Source organism: Suncus etruscus, chromosome 15 (genome assembly GCF_024139225.1).
Source record: "Suncus etruscus isolate mSunEtr1 chromosome 15, mSunEtr1.pri.cur, whole genome shotgun sequence".
Lineage (NCBI taxonomy): Eukaryota > Metazoa > Chordata > Mammalia > Eulipotyphla > Soricidae > Suncus > Suncus etruscus.
The window spans coordinates 53,106,114-53,122,568 of NC_064862.1; the positions used below are offsets into that span (position 1 = coordinate 53,106,114).

General features: G+C 49.6%; 2 protein-coding genes and 1 non-coding gene across 3 annotated transcripts in view; 1 reads left to right on the top strand and 2 right to left on the bottom strand.

Annotated features, from left to right (window-relative positions):
- SPOCK2 (SPARC (osteonectin), cwcv and kazal like domains proteoglycan 2) overlaps nt 1–16,455 on the top strand; it is an 836,669-nt gene that overhangs the window by 445,838 nt on the left and 374,376 nt on the right. The gene's annotated exons all lie outside the window — the stretch shown is intronic.
- The window catches only part of CDH23 (cadherin related 23), a 343,293-nt gene that overhangs the window by 262,696 nt on the left and 64,142 nt on the right, over nt 1–16,455 (bottom strand). The gene's annotated exons all lie outside the window — the stretch shown is intronic.
- On the bottom strand, nt 1,636–1,737 carry LOC126031838 (U6 spliceosomal RNA). Its single transcript, XR_007503655.1, has one exon. It is a non-coding gene; the product is annotated as a U6 spliceosomal RNA (small nuclear RNA).

Sequence of the window (16,455 nt, forward strand, 5' to 3'; positions counted from 1 at the left end):
GGAATCCAACCAGGCTAGGCCATGTGGAAGGCATGTGCATTAACCCCTGGACACTCTCTCCAGCACTGATGTATAAACTTTTTGGGGGAGTGAGGTCACACCCGGCAGTGCTCAGGGGTTACTCCTGGCACTATGCTCAGAAATTGCTCCTGGAAGACTGTGGGGACCATATGGGATGCCAGGATTCGAACTACTGTCCTTCTGCTTGCAAGGCAAATGCCTTACCTCCAGGCTATCTCTCCGGCCCCAATAATCTTAAGTATCTTAAGGTCGGCCTGGCTTCAGTCCCTGGCATCCTATATGGTCCCCAGAGCCTTCCAGGAGTAATTTCTTTATTTATTTCTTTTTCTTTTAAATATAATTTGTTTTTTAATTATAGTGGCTTACATATCATTCACAGTAATATTCCAGGTACATATTTACATTGAATCAGGGGAATTCCCACCACCGAATTGTCCTCCCACATCTGCTCCCATCCTGCCTCCCATATGCTCCACTCTCCCCCCAGGGGCTGCTAGAATGCGTAGTCCCTTCTGTGTCTAGTTTATTACTTAGTGGTCTTATAACGGTTTGGTCTTGGTGCCTCCATTACTGCCCCCTCTAATTGGGAGGTGGGACTGGAAAGTTCAAGTTATGTGGTTTTGTTTGAGGAAGAGAAAAGTAATATAATGGGGTAAAAATCGACTACGCCAACTATGAGCAGAGTCATTCTAGAGGCTCTCATCCTTGGTTTGAGGGATGAAGGGGAAAAAAAGAAGGTGAAACACCACAACAGTTCAAAAAGAGGAATCAAATAAGATATCCAGTGAGCACTGCAGCAATAAAAATATGCACCACATAGTTGCCATGGTTCGGAGATAGGAAATATGACAAGGCACAAAAAGGAAGAAGAGAAAAGAAGAAAGAAAAAGTAAATATATAAATAAAAAAATGGACAACTACTTCAATATCCACCCCAAAACAAAAAAAATCAACAAAACTAGATAAAAAAAAAAAGAAGGATTATTTAGTGTTTTTCTGTCTCTCCCTCCACCCCCCTACATAGGCACAGTAAATACTGGGGTCATCCGAAACCGGAATCCCCTTGGCCTAAGAGATACAGGGTTTCTCTACCCTTGGAATATATTGTTATGGGATTATCTATAGATTCCTTTCATGTTCATTTACTCTCCCCTTGGTGTTTTTGTGGCGTATGGAAGACTTCTGCTCCGATCTAGATGATAAAAACAAACCACTAAATCTAGAGGTCTCAGTCTGTGCACAGGTCAAGGAGTGGAACTTATGATGAAGACTTTCTTTGTGATTTTAGAAGTTCTGTTTCCTCGATGTCATTTTAATCTGTCTTCTGTGGTTAGTGGTCTTGGCCCTTGCGCTGAAACTCGGATGGAGCCTGGGATATCATCTTTCGTTATGTTTCCAGAAGACCCGTTCAGTTGCAATTGCCTCAGTCAGGTCTCTGGAATTAGAGGTCAAGATTGTTGTGCAGGACGTAGAGCAAATCCTAGACTAGGGCTTTCTTGTTGGTCCCAGAATACATACTGCCCGGTCATGGTTCTATCAGCCAGTCATCTGTAGATCACATTCTTGGCTTTTGCATGGCCCATAGTGTGATAAGTCTTCTGATTTTGTTTTATCATTAGTTGGTAAGGTAGGATAAATTTGTGTCATCCTTGAGCAGGGGCCATGCTAATCACTGTATCATTCCAATTTTAGTATATGTGCTGCTGAAGTGACCACCAGGAATAATTTCTGAGCACAGAGTCAGGAGTAACCCAAGTGTCACTATGTATGGCTCCCCCTCAATATATATATATATATATATATATAATTATATATATAATTGGTAGGGTGGGCCACATCTGGCAGTGCTTAGGACATACTCCTGTGCTCAAGGATTACTCCTGAGGATTATATGGTGCTGGGGAGCAAACCACTATTCATGGTATTTAAGACAAGTGCCTTAACCCTGTGTAATCTCTCTGTAGCCCCCTTTTCTGTAAATATTTTTAAGGCCAAAAGCTGTAGTGCTTAAGGCTTACTCCTGGCTCTGTACCCAGTGATAACTCCTGGTGGTGCTTGAAAAACTATACACGTTGCCAGATATGGACTGGGGTTTGGGGTTGGCTACCTGCAAAGCAGGCAACACACCTCCCATACTATCTCTCCAGCCCCCACTTTATGTCTTTCACTTAAGGACTTTCAGACATCTAGGCACTGCCAAGTATGAACCACCCCTCCCTTCCCTGCTCCTGTGCAAAAATAAGCACAGGAAAAAGTTATAAAGGGTCCCAGACAAGTTGTGAGTCTAAGGGCATAGTCAAAACCAATGCATCCCCTCTCTGAAAGGTCACACCACATGGTCCAGGTCTCAAGGAATCACACACACAACACACAACACACACACACACAATAAATGCCACCCCTGTCTGGACGGTCACACCACATGGTCCAGGTCTCAAAGAATCACACACACACACACACACACACACACACACACACACACACACACACTGAACGCCACCACTGGATGCCTGAAAAAAAGATTAAACAGCATCATCAGAACCTCATTTTAGAGGTACAGGAATGATCAGAACATTGTGATCAGGACAGATCAAAACATATGCTTCAAGAACCTAAAGAAAGTAAAAGAAACCCAAAGAATTGCCTGCCCAAGTAGAATAGATGAATGAATTTTAAAGGGGAAGCTCAACTTAATGCATAGACATCAAAATATGGTCATTAAAATTCCAAGTGCATCTGTTTTCCTGAAGATTAAACGTGGTTGAAAATAGAATTGGTGGACAGAAAAACAGAACTGAAGAAATGATCCAGAATAAAGCACAGAGGATCAGAAAATACAACAAGTCTAATAAGCATAGGAGAGGGGATATTAAGCTCCACTGAACTAAGATTCAGAAGCAAAGCATAGGCAGACAAGTCTTTCAAGAGGTAACAACTTAGAATGTTCCCAACTGAATGAAAACTCCGATCACAGTGCAGAGAGCTCAGGAAACACTGGCAGGTAAACAGACATTCAACCCAGACAGGTTGTAGTGAAACTCAGAGTAAAGCTTGAACACTATCCAAGCAAAGCACAGGGTCTTAAAAAGCAACTAGAGGAAGAAGGAAAACGGACTTCTTCAAGTAGCCCCCTTTGAAAATGGGGAACTAATTTCCCGAGTACACTCACAGATGTCTGTCAGCTAATAGACTGACATCGTCACTGGGCTGAGAGACAGTAAATGCCAACCCAGAATTCTCCATTAAGCCAAATTCTCCTTCACGAACCAAGAGTGAAACAAAGTCACGTAGAGGCTATTGAACCGGGCTCTTTAGGTATCAGTGAATTACAGCCCGATGACAGAAGGCAGGTAGAAAAAAATGACCAACAAAGGCGTTCAGCTGGGTGCTGAGCTGAATGGAATGTGGGTCTCGTGGAAGGGGGGGTGGCATTCTTTCCCATGCGGTAGCAACTCTCACTTCCAATCAAGAGAAGCAGGACACATATGTACAAATGCAAAATTTCTCCTGTTGAACCCTGAGCACATCATGCCTGGAAACAAAGTGCAGCCAAGTAGTTCAATGGACATAAGAGGAGCTGTGGGTGAAGGGGCAGCACAAAAGGGGCCCAGAAACCTGAGCCCTGCTTGGAAACTGCCTGGCTGACAGCCCTCATTCCTGGTGGTTGTGGGGTCCCAAAACTCAGCATCCTGTCCTAAGAAGGTTCCAGAAGAGAGCCCGCACTGCCCATCTCCTGGGTGCATGTTTTCCTCTGCACACTTTAGCCCACTCATTTCCAGGGGAGCTGGTCTAAGACCCTGACAAGTAACCCATGTAGAAGTGACCCATGAGGCCACATCCAAGTCCAGCTGGTCCTGACTTCCACTTTCTAGCTCCTCCAAGAGCCCAGACAACATCTGAACCGATAGGTGGTAGGGGCTGAGACCTTGTGAGAGATCCCAGTGGCTCTGGTCTCTCTCTAAACCAGGCTGCCTGCAACTGAGCCCTGGTGGCACTCAGGTGTTGCTTCTGGCCCTGCTCTCAGGAATCACTTTTGGCAGTCTCAGGGGACCATATGGAATGCCGAGGATTGAATTTGGGTTGGCTACATGCAAGGCAAATACCCTCCTCCTCACTGTGCTATCACTTTAGCCCCAGTCACCAAGCATTCTTTGTCTATTTGAGAAGCAGAGTCCAGTGGTGCCACTGCAACTTCCGTGTGAATTCTACACTCCATTCCTTCATTCTATTATTCTGATCATTCACTCAGGCTGATCTCAACAGACGTGTATTTGGTCACTGTTCACTTGAAGATCAGTCAGATTTTGTGGAGCTGACTGGGTCCATGTTTCCCAGCACAAGAAGCCCAGATGCCACCTCCTGTTTCCTCCTGGTTTTGTTAGGGAATTCCCACAACCTGGGCCAGGCAGGAGGCGAGGTTCTAGGAGGAATCAGGGGACAACAGTGACCTTAAAGCCTCAGTCCCAAGGAGAGTTAGGTTCCAGCAGCCAAACCTCACTTCTCTCAGCAGACAAGAAGCAAGAAGGGCAGCTTTGTTTGGCACTGGGATAGGGTGGAGGTCAGGGGTTCTCTCGGTCTCCTTGCTTCTTGCTTCTAGCTGCAACAGATGAAGACGGGGACAGCAGAGTAGGGCCAGAGAGAGCCACAATAGGCCTGGACTCTGTTGGTGACCTTCACACACTAACCACCCTGGCTGGTCACCGAGACCAGCCCAGGCTGTTCCTCTGTGTGCTGATTCCTTAAAACTGACATGCCTAATGTGACACAGCTCCTTCGAGTATATTAAACTTGTATGTAAATGATTCTTTCTGTCCTCACCACGGTGATGGGGTGTCTCTGCTGAGAACAGATATTCTGTGCATATGAGTAGACCAACACCTACTTGTAATCAAAACCCAGGAAGCCAGGGGCCAAAGTGATAGTATAATGGCTAGGGCACTTGCCTTGCAGTGTGGCTGAACCATGTTCAACCAATCCCCTGGCATCCTGCCTGGTCCCCAAGAGTGAACCCTGAGCAAAACTAGGAGTAAGTCTGAGCACTGCAGGGGGTGGTCAAAAACAAAGCAACACACTAGAAAAGGGGTCTTCTAGGACCTAGTGGACCCAATATCCTCCAAGTCTCTAGAACCTTCTCTAGAACCTTCAACCTTCTTCCACCTGTACACCAAATCACACTACAACTGGCAGATGAAACCACTGATTGAAAGTACTTTTTTCTGGAAAAAAGTCTTAGATGAGACTCCTTCAAGAGAGAACTCCAGAGAAGGAAATTCACCACCACCTAGAAATGTTGAAATAACACACAAGGTAGTCAAAAGGCCTCCCAAGGTCAGGGCCTGGCATCAGCTGAGCAGAACAAGGCTCTTTCTGAACTGGCATCTCCCTTGGAAAGAGCCCTCAGGCAGACTGGCATGGGTCTCAAGCAGCACACAGCATGGAGGCCCAGAGCAGGGCAGTTGGCCTGGCTAGGGGACACAAGTGCTCCCCCCACTCCTCTGTGTCTGGCAAAGGACCTGAGAGTGTGTCTCTGTGCCGCCTCATGCCCAGAACTATGCCCACATCTTCCTCTTTGTCCCGCTGCTCAGGAGATGAAGGAGCAGAGAGGAAGATACTTGGCAGGTGTCTTGCAAGCACCTCGGCCCCGTCTGCTTATCTGCGTCCCTGCCACCTCGCCACGGCAAATTGCTTGTTGATAAATGAGGCTATTTAAGAGCGAGTGATGCCGGCATTACAGTTATTAATGAGGACGACGTGGGGAGACGTTTAAGAGCGGCCTGACTGTTCTCGAATCCTCCAACCTGTGAGTGATGGAACCACAGTGTCGCTGGCCCTCAAGCCCCCAGCCTGCCTTTTGATCCAAGAACAGACCCTTGGAGGCTCAGCTGCCCTCTGTGGCCCTGCAAGGTGAGGGAAAGGGAACCCTAAAGCCAAAACAAACTCCAGGTCTGGGCTGAAGGGTAATGGCCAGCACCTCCCACAAGAGTTTATGAGGATACAGGCAACTGTATGTAGGAACATGTGTGTGCCTGTGTGGATGCATGTGTGACCATTATGCGTGTGTGTTCATGTGTGAGCATGTCTGGGCACTGTGTACATACATGTGCATCCGTGAGCATTGTGTGTTTGAGCGCATGTGTGAGTGATGTGTGTGCAAATGTGTGAGCAGATGTGTATTGTGTGCATGTGAGCATTGTGCAGTGCATGTCCATGTCTGATCACATGTAGTTCGTATGAACAGTTCATACATGTTCATAAGCAGGATCAGAAGCTGGAGATATAGAGATGCAGGCACTTGCACACTCATAGTGACTTTGACTTTGCCTCCTCTCCAGATCTTAAACTCTACAAGACAGGTTGGGGAAAAAGAACCCATTAGTCATACCAAGGGCAGCATTGGGCACTGAGCTTGAGGTCAGAGAAGGTCCAGGAAAAGTGGGAGTCCCACCTCCTTCCCACGATGAAGCAGGTAGACCTGTGAGGCACAGGTATACTTGGAGTGGGAGGGATGCTGAGAACTGAGCCCAGAGAAGAGCAGAAGGGAGGTGGTTTGACACCCAGCTGGGACACCCCCTGTCACAGCAAGCTGTAGTCAAAATGTTACCACACCTCATGCTCCCAGAGAAAGAGCTGCTGCCCCAAGAGCTTCCTGTTCACTGCTTTCCACAACCCCAGAGCTCTACCTGCTCCCGACGCCCCAGACACTCTGGGACTGGCTCCAGCAGAAGCGACTGTTTGGTCTAGGTGCTCTTTAGGCCAAGGAGTCAGTCACCTTAGGGCACCTCTGAAGGAATGACGATTTGCAGGACCACCCTAATGGCCTCTCATTTGAGATGGGAGCTTATTTTCAGTCCCTGGGAACACCTTAACCCTCCATGTGGCAGGTGTGAGGATCTGATTTCAGAGGTAAATGGACAACATGGGGTCACCCATCCAGTGGCACTGTCCAGGCGTCCTGAAATCACATCTGCCCAGATAGCTACTGCCTGGCCCCTGATCTAGGCCTCATTCCAACCTAACCTCCTGCCCCAATGGAGGTCTCGTCCTCAGCAGAGATTCTATCCCCCAAAAGAGGCCCTGCCACCAGCAGGATTTATTGAGGGGCTCTTGCCTGGCTCGCAGTCATATCAAGAGCATGAACAGTGCCGAACTGCACAAAGCAGCAAAAACACTGTCGCCTGCGCCCCTCAGTGTCCTTTGTCCGGAGACCCACATGATCAATTTCTTCCTGCAATTTCATTCCAGGGAACAAACCCGCCTCTAGATTACTAGGTTCAGTCTCTGTTGCCTGGAAACCCCGCCATGCAGCTCCCTTTTGGATTCAACTGTCAAGAAATTTAGGGCCCAATGCAACACCCTCAAATGTAATCGGGGTACAAGCAGCACCTGAAATCCCCAACCTCCAGGCTTCCCCCAACCACCCGCAGGGCTCTCCCATCCCATGTCTGCACAGATGCTGGGAATTTCCTGTGAGTACCCTGTGGCTGACCAGGGTTCAATTCCTAGCATCCCATATGGTACCAAGCCTGACAGGAGTGACCCCTGAGCACTGCCAGGTGTGACCCCAAAAAACAAACAAACAAATAAATAGAAACCACAAATTTCAAATTAAAAAAGAAAGAAATCTCTTCCCCATACCCATGTGCCAGGGATAGAATGCAGGATTTCACACGTAAGGCAGGAGCTCTCGTGCTGAGCTATATTGGCAAAAAATGCCCAAAATGGGAATTCTCACTTTCTGTAACTTGACAAAACCAGGTCCTGTGAGCACGTGCAAAGTGTGCACTCAGCGTCAGAACCCATCCTGGCCGGATCTGGGTTCTCCCTGGTCTTAGCTGCCCAAAAGACACTGATACTGGCCATTAGTGTCCCACGTGGGCAAGGGCCCCGCTTGGTCACCAGCTAATCAAAGCTGATGTGCTCTGAGAAGAGGCACATGAGCTCCTCTGTCCCCTTCTCAGAGCCTGGGGGGGTTTTTGCTCTGTCTTCCCAATTTTACAGTGAACAGCTCAGAGTAACTGGAGCCTGGACCTCCCCTTTTCTGCCCCATCCTGATTCGTACACTGCCCCCACTGTTGTTGCTGAGCTATTGGGCTCCTTCTCCCTCCAGCCCTGCTCCCTACTAGAGTGATGGGTGTGCAAAGGCACAGACCTTACACAGCTCCTCAAACACCCTGACACAGGGAGGGCCTTCAAGCAGTCTAGCCACAGGGTGAGAGGCCCCTTCCTCCAGGGACCTGGAACCTTCTTGTATCCTTCAGCCTGAAAACTGCAACCCCACCTTCATGCCCCTCCATGCCCCGTCCTCGGAAGGCTGCAGAGTGGGCCCCCCGCTGATGGATGGGCTATGAGTGTCTCAGCTAGCCACATGGGCACACGGAATGACAGACCTTGGGCACCTGATATTAATCCTAAAGATTGATAGTCAAATCTGTCACGGCTGACGGCACTTCCCCCCCAGTCGGCTGGGCCTGAAGGTCGCCCTCGGAGGTGATAAGTGCATGGAGGATGTCCTCACCTGCCCTCGTGAACCAGACACAGGCACAACTGAAAGTGCCCCTTAACCAATATGTGCCACATGCTCCCTCCCTCTATCCTCTATTGGGCGGGGTCCCTGAGAAGCCTTCAGACTTTCTGGGGACAACCCCATCACCTGAGGCTGAGCCCCCTGGCTGTGGTGGGTTGAGGGGGGCAGTGATGCTTGGTCAGCCCCACACTGCCCGTCTTGGACCCTCATATCATCTGAGAGCTAAATTGCCCTGCCACCTGGTTAGGAACCCCGTATAATTGTGAGCAAAGGGCAGGGGCTACCTCCCATCCCCTAGATATTCACCTGAGCCTGGATCAGAAAGACGGACAATAGGGCAGATAGGAGCCATGAGGACACTAAGAGCAATAAGGAACTAAGACAGAAAAACCATTCACTCATTCATCCATTAATTCAGCCATCCATCCATTCACTCACTCACCCATACATTTATTCACTCATTCATTTGCCCACTCATTCACTCACTCACCCATTCACCCATTCATTCATTCACTCATCTATTCACTCATTCTTTCATTCACTCACCCATTCATCCATCCATTCACTCATTCACTCAGTCATCCACTCGCTTGACAGCCCCTGCACTCTGGTTGAACACCTAAGCACAGCCACTGTTTGCTCAGAGGACAACCGTGTACTGGGTGGTGAGGGGAAGGATGGCGAACATTAACAAACTAAACCCCAAAGGGAACATGACCAACAGCAGTCAGGGCTGAAGAGACAGATGCTGGGTAAGGTGAAGGCACTTAGCTTGTACATGGCTGACCCAAGTTAATTAACTGCAACCCATTTCCAGGAGTGACCTCTGAATAAAGAGCCAGGAGTAAGTCCTCTAAGTACCAGTAGCCCAAAAAACAAGCCAAAAAAGAACAGTGACCATAACTGGTCCATCTCATTCTCATTCTGAAACCCTTAGAGAAACAAGGTTTTCCCCCTTTTCACCAAGAAGGAAACTGAGTCACAGTTCTGAGGGCCACAAGTTGAGTGAATTGGATGTCAACCTTCTGACTTCTACTCTCTGATCTGGAGAAAGCAGCTTAAATAACACCGTCAAGGGGGCAGGAGAGATAGCTTGGAGGTAAGTCATTTGCCTTGCACGCAGAAAGAACGGTGGTTCAAATCTCGACATCCCATATGGTCCCCTGAGCCTGCCAGGAGCGATTTCTGAGCATAGAGCCAAGAGTAACCCCTGAGACTGCCAGGTGTGACCAAATAACAATAATAATAATAATAGTAATAACACCATCAAAGACAGGCAGCGAGGGGGGACTGGGTAGACTCCATGGGTTGAAGTGGTTTTAGCAGGCTTCCTAGAGACAATGGCAGAGGACTAGAAATGGAGCCTGACCCCCAAATAGAAATCCTTCCATCTGGGGGCTGACAGGCTCACATAGGGACTCATTCTGGAGAGACTCGCCCCACATGGGGGGCAGGGCTCTGCAGAGGGAGGTGGGCAGTGCAGTGCAGTTGGCCACAGTGGCTTATCAACTTCAGCTGCCCTGGCAGCTGGCACCCTGGTGTGGTGGCACAGGGTGGGGCGGGGGAGGCAGCAGCGCCCGCGTCCTGGGCTCCAGAGTCTGGCACAGGAGAGCTGCTGTTCCCGGGTTATGGATGAGCTAAATTAGCTGTGACGCTCATTAGCGGCAGCTCCTAATTACTGAAAATTAATATTGGCTTTGATGAAGACGTCGGCACTGGCTCTCCACAGCAGCGGCATCACCGACCTTGTCAGCAGGGCTAACAACTGGGGAAGTGAAGGCAAAGGGGTGCATGGGATGGAGGAGTGAGCAAAGGGGTTCCTGGCTCTTCACTATCCCTTTACTACTATCAGTCCAGCAGACAGAGCAGGGAGGTATCTTTCCAGTACTCATCTGAGCCCCCAGAAGACACTCTGCCAGATCCCTGCCCATCCCACAGGTGTCCCCAGGGGCACCTGTCCAGGCAGTGTATTTATAATGTACTGGGGGCAGGCAAGGTGTCCCCTGAGATGAGGCCCACTTACACTGCCGGCTCATCCCTGCTGCCACAGGGAAGAAGCAGCTTCACACCTGGGTCGAGCAGCTCCCCAATCCCTGGGACAGTCTCATGATCCCCCTTTTACAGATGGGGAAACTGAGACTGCAAGAGGGACAGATTGGAAGCTCTTCTTAGGGCCTGGGTAGAACCCCAGCCCACCCCTTGACCTGAGCCCCAGAGAGATCAGCCAGAGCCCAGCACCCTGCATCTAGTACTCCGCTCCCAGCTGGCATTCACCAGATTAGATACCATAGGTGCCCAACTCTGGCTTAACACACTGACACCAGTGTGTATCACCAGTGGCTCATATTTGCTTGAGATTTAAGCCATGTCTATGGCAGCACTGGCATTAACACTCTAATGATCAACATGCTCAACAGGGACACTCAGCTTCTGTCACAGATGTGTCCGCTGTCCTGCTCCATAGATTCAGCCTGGCCAAGACCCCAAATCCCTTCCAGAACCATTTCTCCTCAAACTGCCAGCAGGGTTTCCCCCCACCCCCAGGAGCACTCCTTCAGGAGCAGCAACTAGAGACCCTAGCCGTCTGAATGACCAGTTTGGGGACAACATACTGAAAGCCCAGTCCCTGCCTCACAGCCCTCCAGAGCTCTCCAAGTCCTGCCTGGGATAGGAGGGGACACCCTGGATGCATCTATTTTTAATCCCAAGAAAGGGGAACCATTTGCCATCATGGTGTTTATAAAAATAACAATGCATTCCACGGGTATTCATAACAATACAGGTGTCAAACTGTCAGATAAGAACTTAATCGTGTGGGGCACAATTAAAGATGCTATTATCCTGCCACCTGGGGCCACTCTGCCTTTTACCATGCAGCAGGTCCACAGCCAAAGAGGCCTGCAGAGCCTGACACCACCCACTCGGGCCACGGTTCAGCCACTCGGGGGCACCAGGGCACAAGGACAAAGGCTCCCTTCCGGTAGATGGAGTGTCAGGCAGGATGAGCTATGTCTAGGGGAGAGCTCAAAGCAGGCTGCAGGCTTTGTGTCCTCCCTTGCCGGGTCTGGGTCAGATAGGATGGGTGCCAGCAGGGAAAGAGGAGGAGGGAGGTACCCCAGGACAGGAAGAGGCTTATGTGACCAGTTGCTTGGGCGCCACGGTCCTCTGGCAGGCTGCAGCTATCATCCTTGAAAAACGTGAAAACACACACACACACACACAGACACAAACACACACACACACACACATATTTCATCCTCCATCCAGTGTCTGGCCAGGGCCTCTGAGCAGCTCAATCTGAACAGAAGCCACCTGACCCCAGAGTTCAGAGGAGCAGCCCAAGGTATCATCTCTGTGTAGTTCAGAAAACGGACTGTGTTGGATGCTTCCTATAAGGCTGTTCTCAAACCACCTGGCAGATAAAACCCAGTAGAGTAACTAACTGTTCAAGGTATTCTCCTTATGGCAAAAGCGTCTGAGGTACCACTTCAGAGATGGGGAAAAACAGAACAAAGAGGGGGTCATCTCCCCATGATTTGTGGTTGCTTTCAGGCTTAACTCGGACGGTCCTTCCTCCCTCACAGAGAGCTCAGGTTAAAGGAGAGATTACTATCCAACACATTTATTGCCTCCTCTGTTGCTTCCAAAACATTCTTTTGGGGGGGGGGGTTGGAGTCACACCCAGCACACCACTCCTGGCTCTATGTTCAGAAATCGCTGCTGGCAGGTTTGGGGGACCATATGGGATGCTGGGATTTGAACCACCGTCCTTCTGCATGCAAGGCAAATGCCTTACCTCCATGCTATCTCTCCACCCCCAAAAAAACATTCTTAAGACTGTGTTTATGCTTATCATCTCCCTGGTGCTTCCCTTCCCCCTGGCTATCCTTCTTCGATGACCCTGACCTGCCACCCTGCCTATATCCCAGTTCCTTTTGCCATATATATGCATTGTTAGAATAAAATGTCTCTGGTCATCAACCTGGGATCTGTGCTTTCTTGATCTTCAGTTGGTGGGAACGTCCTCAGTCCTGAAAGCATCAAGAGGATGGTTGTGGACCCTTGCTGACTGACTGCGTCAGCACATATTGAGGGCACACACTTCAGGACTAGCCCAGAAATCCAAACCCTGCATATACAGGCCATGCCTATGGATGTACAGGCTGAACCTGGATTTGAACTCCCCTATGCTTGGGAAGCTTGAGAAGGACATAAACACAAGCACACAATGGCAGCACTTTATCACAGGCCACAAGACCCATGGAAGGCCATGAAGGGAATCCTAGGAAGGCTTCTTAGAAGAAAGAGCATGATTGGGGTGGGGAATGAAGAGAAAAAAGGAAGGAAATAAGGAAAACTGAGAAATGTACCAGGCAAAAAAAAAGTTCCTGAGAGGAGGAGACACACGGAGGTCCTCTCTATATCTCTAAGAGTAGCCACATGGGTACACAGCTGACTTCATGTGCCCTGAACTGGAAGGTGGCTGGGCTGGGGGCAGAAGCTGAGTAGTCCTAGAACAAATGGGGAGTAAGAGGAGATATCAGCAGGAAGAAACAGGGGATAACTGGCACTTTCTGGGAGGAAGAGAAAGTGATGAGGAGGGGCCTGGAGCAGAGAAGTCAAAAGTCAAGGTCAAGCACAGTAGAGGCAGGTTAAGCATAGCAGAGCCAGGGCTGCTGCATCTAAAATGTAGCCCTGGGCTGGCATGGAGTGGGCCCGTGCTGGCCTGGGGGAACTTTGGAGGTGGGGGGAATGCAGGGTGGAGGTTAGAGAGTCTGGGGCACCCCTCTGCTGAGAAACCTGATATATATGGCAGAAAACAAAAAAGGCTGGGGTGCAGCTCAAGTGGGAATGCACGTGCCTTGTACTGTGAGCCTTCCAAAGGCCAGTTCCAGGACTGCACCCTCAGCACCAGTGTCAGCAGGAAGGCCTGGAGCTCTCCTACCCCAGGAACTCCAGCAGGACAACAACAAACTCAAATGCACAGCTTCCAGACAGAGAGAGAAACTGGGGCATAGAGAAAATGGTTGCCTCCTGCCACTGAGGCAGCAAATTTTTCCAGAACTCACAGAGAAGACAAGCACCCCATCTCTCAAGGGTGGCCATAGCCTGAAATGGCCTCTCCGGTAAAGTGAGTCTCTGGGTGAAAAATACACACCCAGTGAGAGAGGCATATGGAATCAATCCCTGGGAAATGCCAAGTTAAAAGCCCAGTGAGATGTCACCACATAACTATCAGCATGGCCAAAGCTGAAAATGCCACCCAGAGGACTGGCTGGCAGGAGCGAGGAGAAGGGAGAACAGGGAGGTACTGCTTATGAGACTCAGTTTCTATCTAGTATCACAGTAGACAGAATGTAGCAGTGGGGGCAACCTTGAGAGAAGAGATTGAAGAGATAGTTCATCAAGGAGGGCATTTGCTTTGCAGTGTTTAGGGCTTCCTCCTGGCTCTGTACTCAGGAATTACTCCTGGAGAGACTTGGGATGCCAGGGATCGACACATGCCAGGTAAGAGTCTTACCCATTACACTATATCTCTGGCCCTTAAGTCTCTTATAAGTCACCGTGCCATTGTGAAATTATACACAACTGGGTTTCAGGCATACAAAAAGTCAACACTTAACCAACATCCACCTCCCTCCATCATAATCCTGTATGCTTCCTGGACTCAGTGGGTGGCAGGTACCTGAAGTTTTTAGTGCTGCCCCAGGCCAGCACCATTTTCATGACCAGGAAGTCTGGGGAAAAGCAAATCTCTAGCACCGCCTCTACTGGCTGCTTCAGAAACAGGCCAAGAGGGGCCAGAGCCATAGCACAGTGATAGTGGTACAGCATTTGCCTTGCACATGGCCAAACCTGGACGGACCCTGGTTCGATTCCCAGCATCCCATATGGTCCCATGAGCCTGCCAGGAGTGATTTCTGAGTGCAGAGCCAGGAGTAGCCCCTGAGCGCTGCTGGGCATGACCCGAAAACCAAAATAAATAAATAAAAATTAATAAAACAAAAACAAAAACAGGCCCAGCAAGGCTTCCAGAAGGATCTGCTACCCACTGAACCAGGACCACCACCCACCCATCACATTGACTGACCCATGCATCTAAGATGAAGCAGCTGGAGTTGAAGGGATGGGATCATTTGGGAACAGGTACCTGGTACCCCATCCTCAGGGTGTTCCAGGGTTACATTCAGACATGTACCTTCTCACATCTCTTCCCACCATATACACATATACTCTCTCATACATAAAAACATGTACACACATACACTCTCATGCACACTCACACAAACACAAATATACATACAAACTTGAAACACCCCGGCACCTGCAGCAAACAGAGTAAGAAACAATAACAGCAACTCGACAAACGCATCCTTGCAGAGCTCAGAGGTCAGAGCTGCCTTTTTTTTTTTTTTGGTTTTTTGGGTCACACCGGCGGTGCTCAGGGGCTACTCCTGGCTGTCTGCTCAGAAATAGCTCCTAGCAGGCACGGGGGACCATATGGGACACCGGGATTCGAACCAACCACCTTTGGTCCTTCCTGGATCGGCTGCTTGCAAGGCAAACACCGCTGTGCTATCTCTCTGAGCCCCAGAGCTGCCTTTTTGCTCTCTCCAAATCCTGATGTGATAATAAAGAGCAGGTCTTGGGTTCAGGGACCCCAAGGGCCTATGACAGACATAGACATCCAAGCGCATGGACACACAAACACACACACACACACACACACATTCCCAGGGCTGCTTCACTGAAGATGTGGGATGTCCAACGCAAAGCCACAATGTTAAGAAACAAAGTGTGGGGTGAAGGCCATGACTCCCCCAGCCTGGCAGACATTGCATGTCACCCCAGGAGGCGCACACTGGCCTGCAGTATCTACCCCCCTGCAGAGTAGGTGGAAGAGCCACACCCCGTTTGGGCTCTGGGGCAGCTGTGTGCGCAAGACAGCAAAGGCACGGTGAACAGAGACTCATCTGAGCATCAAGGAAAAGGAAGAGGAGAATGAAGAGGAGGAGGAGCATAAGGAGGACAAGGAGGAGAAAGTGGAGAAGGAAAAGAAGAAAAGGAAGAGGAGGAGGAGGAGGAGGAAAAAGAAGAGGATGAAGAAGAGGAGGAGTTGGAAGAGAAGGAAGGGGGAAGAGAACGAGGAAGACGAGGACAATAGCTTTCAGAGAGGAGCATGTCTGTGCATGTATGTACAAGTAGGCACATGGTCTCACATGCAGGTGTGAACATGCGAATGAGCACTTGGGCGTGCAAGTGTGAATATTTGTGTGTGAACATGTGAACACTGTGCTTATATTCATGAGTGGTTGTGTATGTGTGCCCTTGCGCATGCCTTTGAGCATACATGTGTGAATTCGTGTGCATATTCATGAGAGCTCATGTGTGTGCATGTGCATGCTGAGCCCCTGTGTGTGTGTGTGTGTGTGTGCAAGAGGCCCCCCTGTGTGTGAGCCCACATGTGTGCCCATCCCTGGCCCTGGCACTCGGACTAATTTATGACTATTTTTCCAGCTCCACTGAAGTGCGGCGCTAATGGCTCTCAGCCGTTTGCTTTCTCTCCCCTGTCACTCAGCGCTGCTTACCTGACAGGACTGCAGACAACCTCCCAATCACAAGAGCCGCCTTTTCCCAGAAAAGCGAAAAATTCAGAGTGGCCATGGGGAGACGTATTTCATTCTGGGACTTATCCACGTCAGGAAAACAGTGGTGCAAATTCCTAACCAGCAGGACAGCCTCTGGTCAGTTTTGAGCTCTTGGCTGGCCCAGGAATGGGAGGCCATGACAAACAATTTTAACCACCCCACCAAGACTCCACCAACGCCTGTCCCTGACCTTGGGTAGGTCACATTGCTCTTTGTAGCGCCAGGACAGAACATTCTTAGTCTGAGCATCAGGCTCAGCAC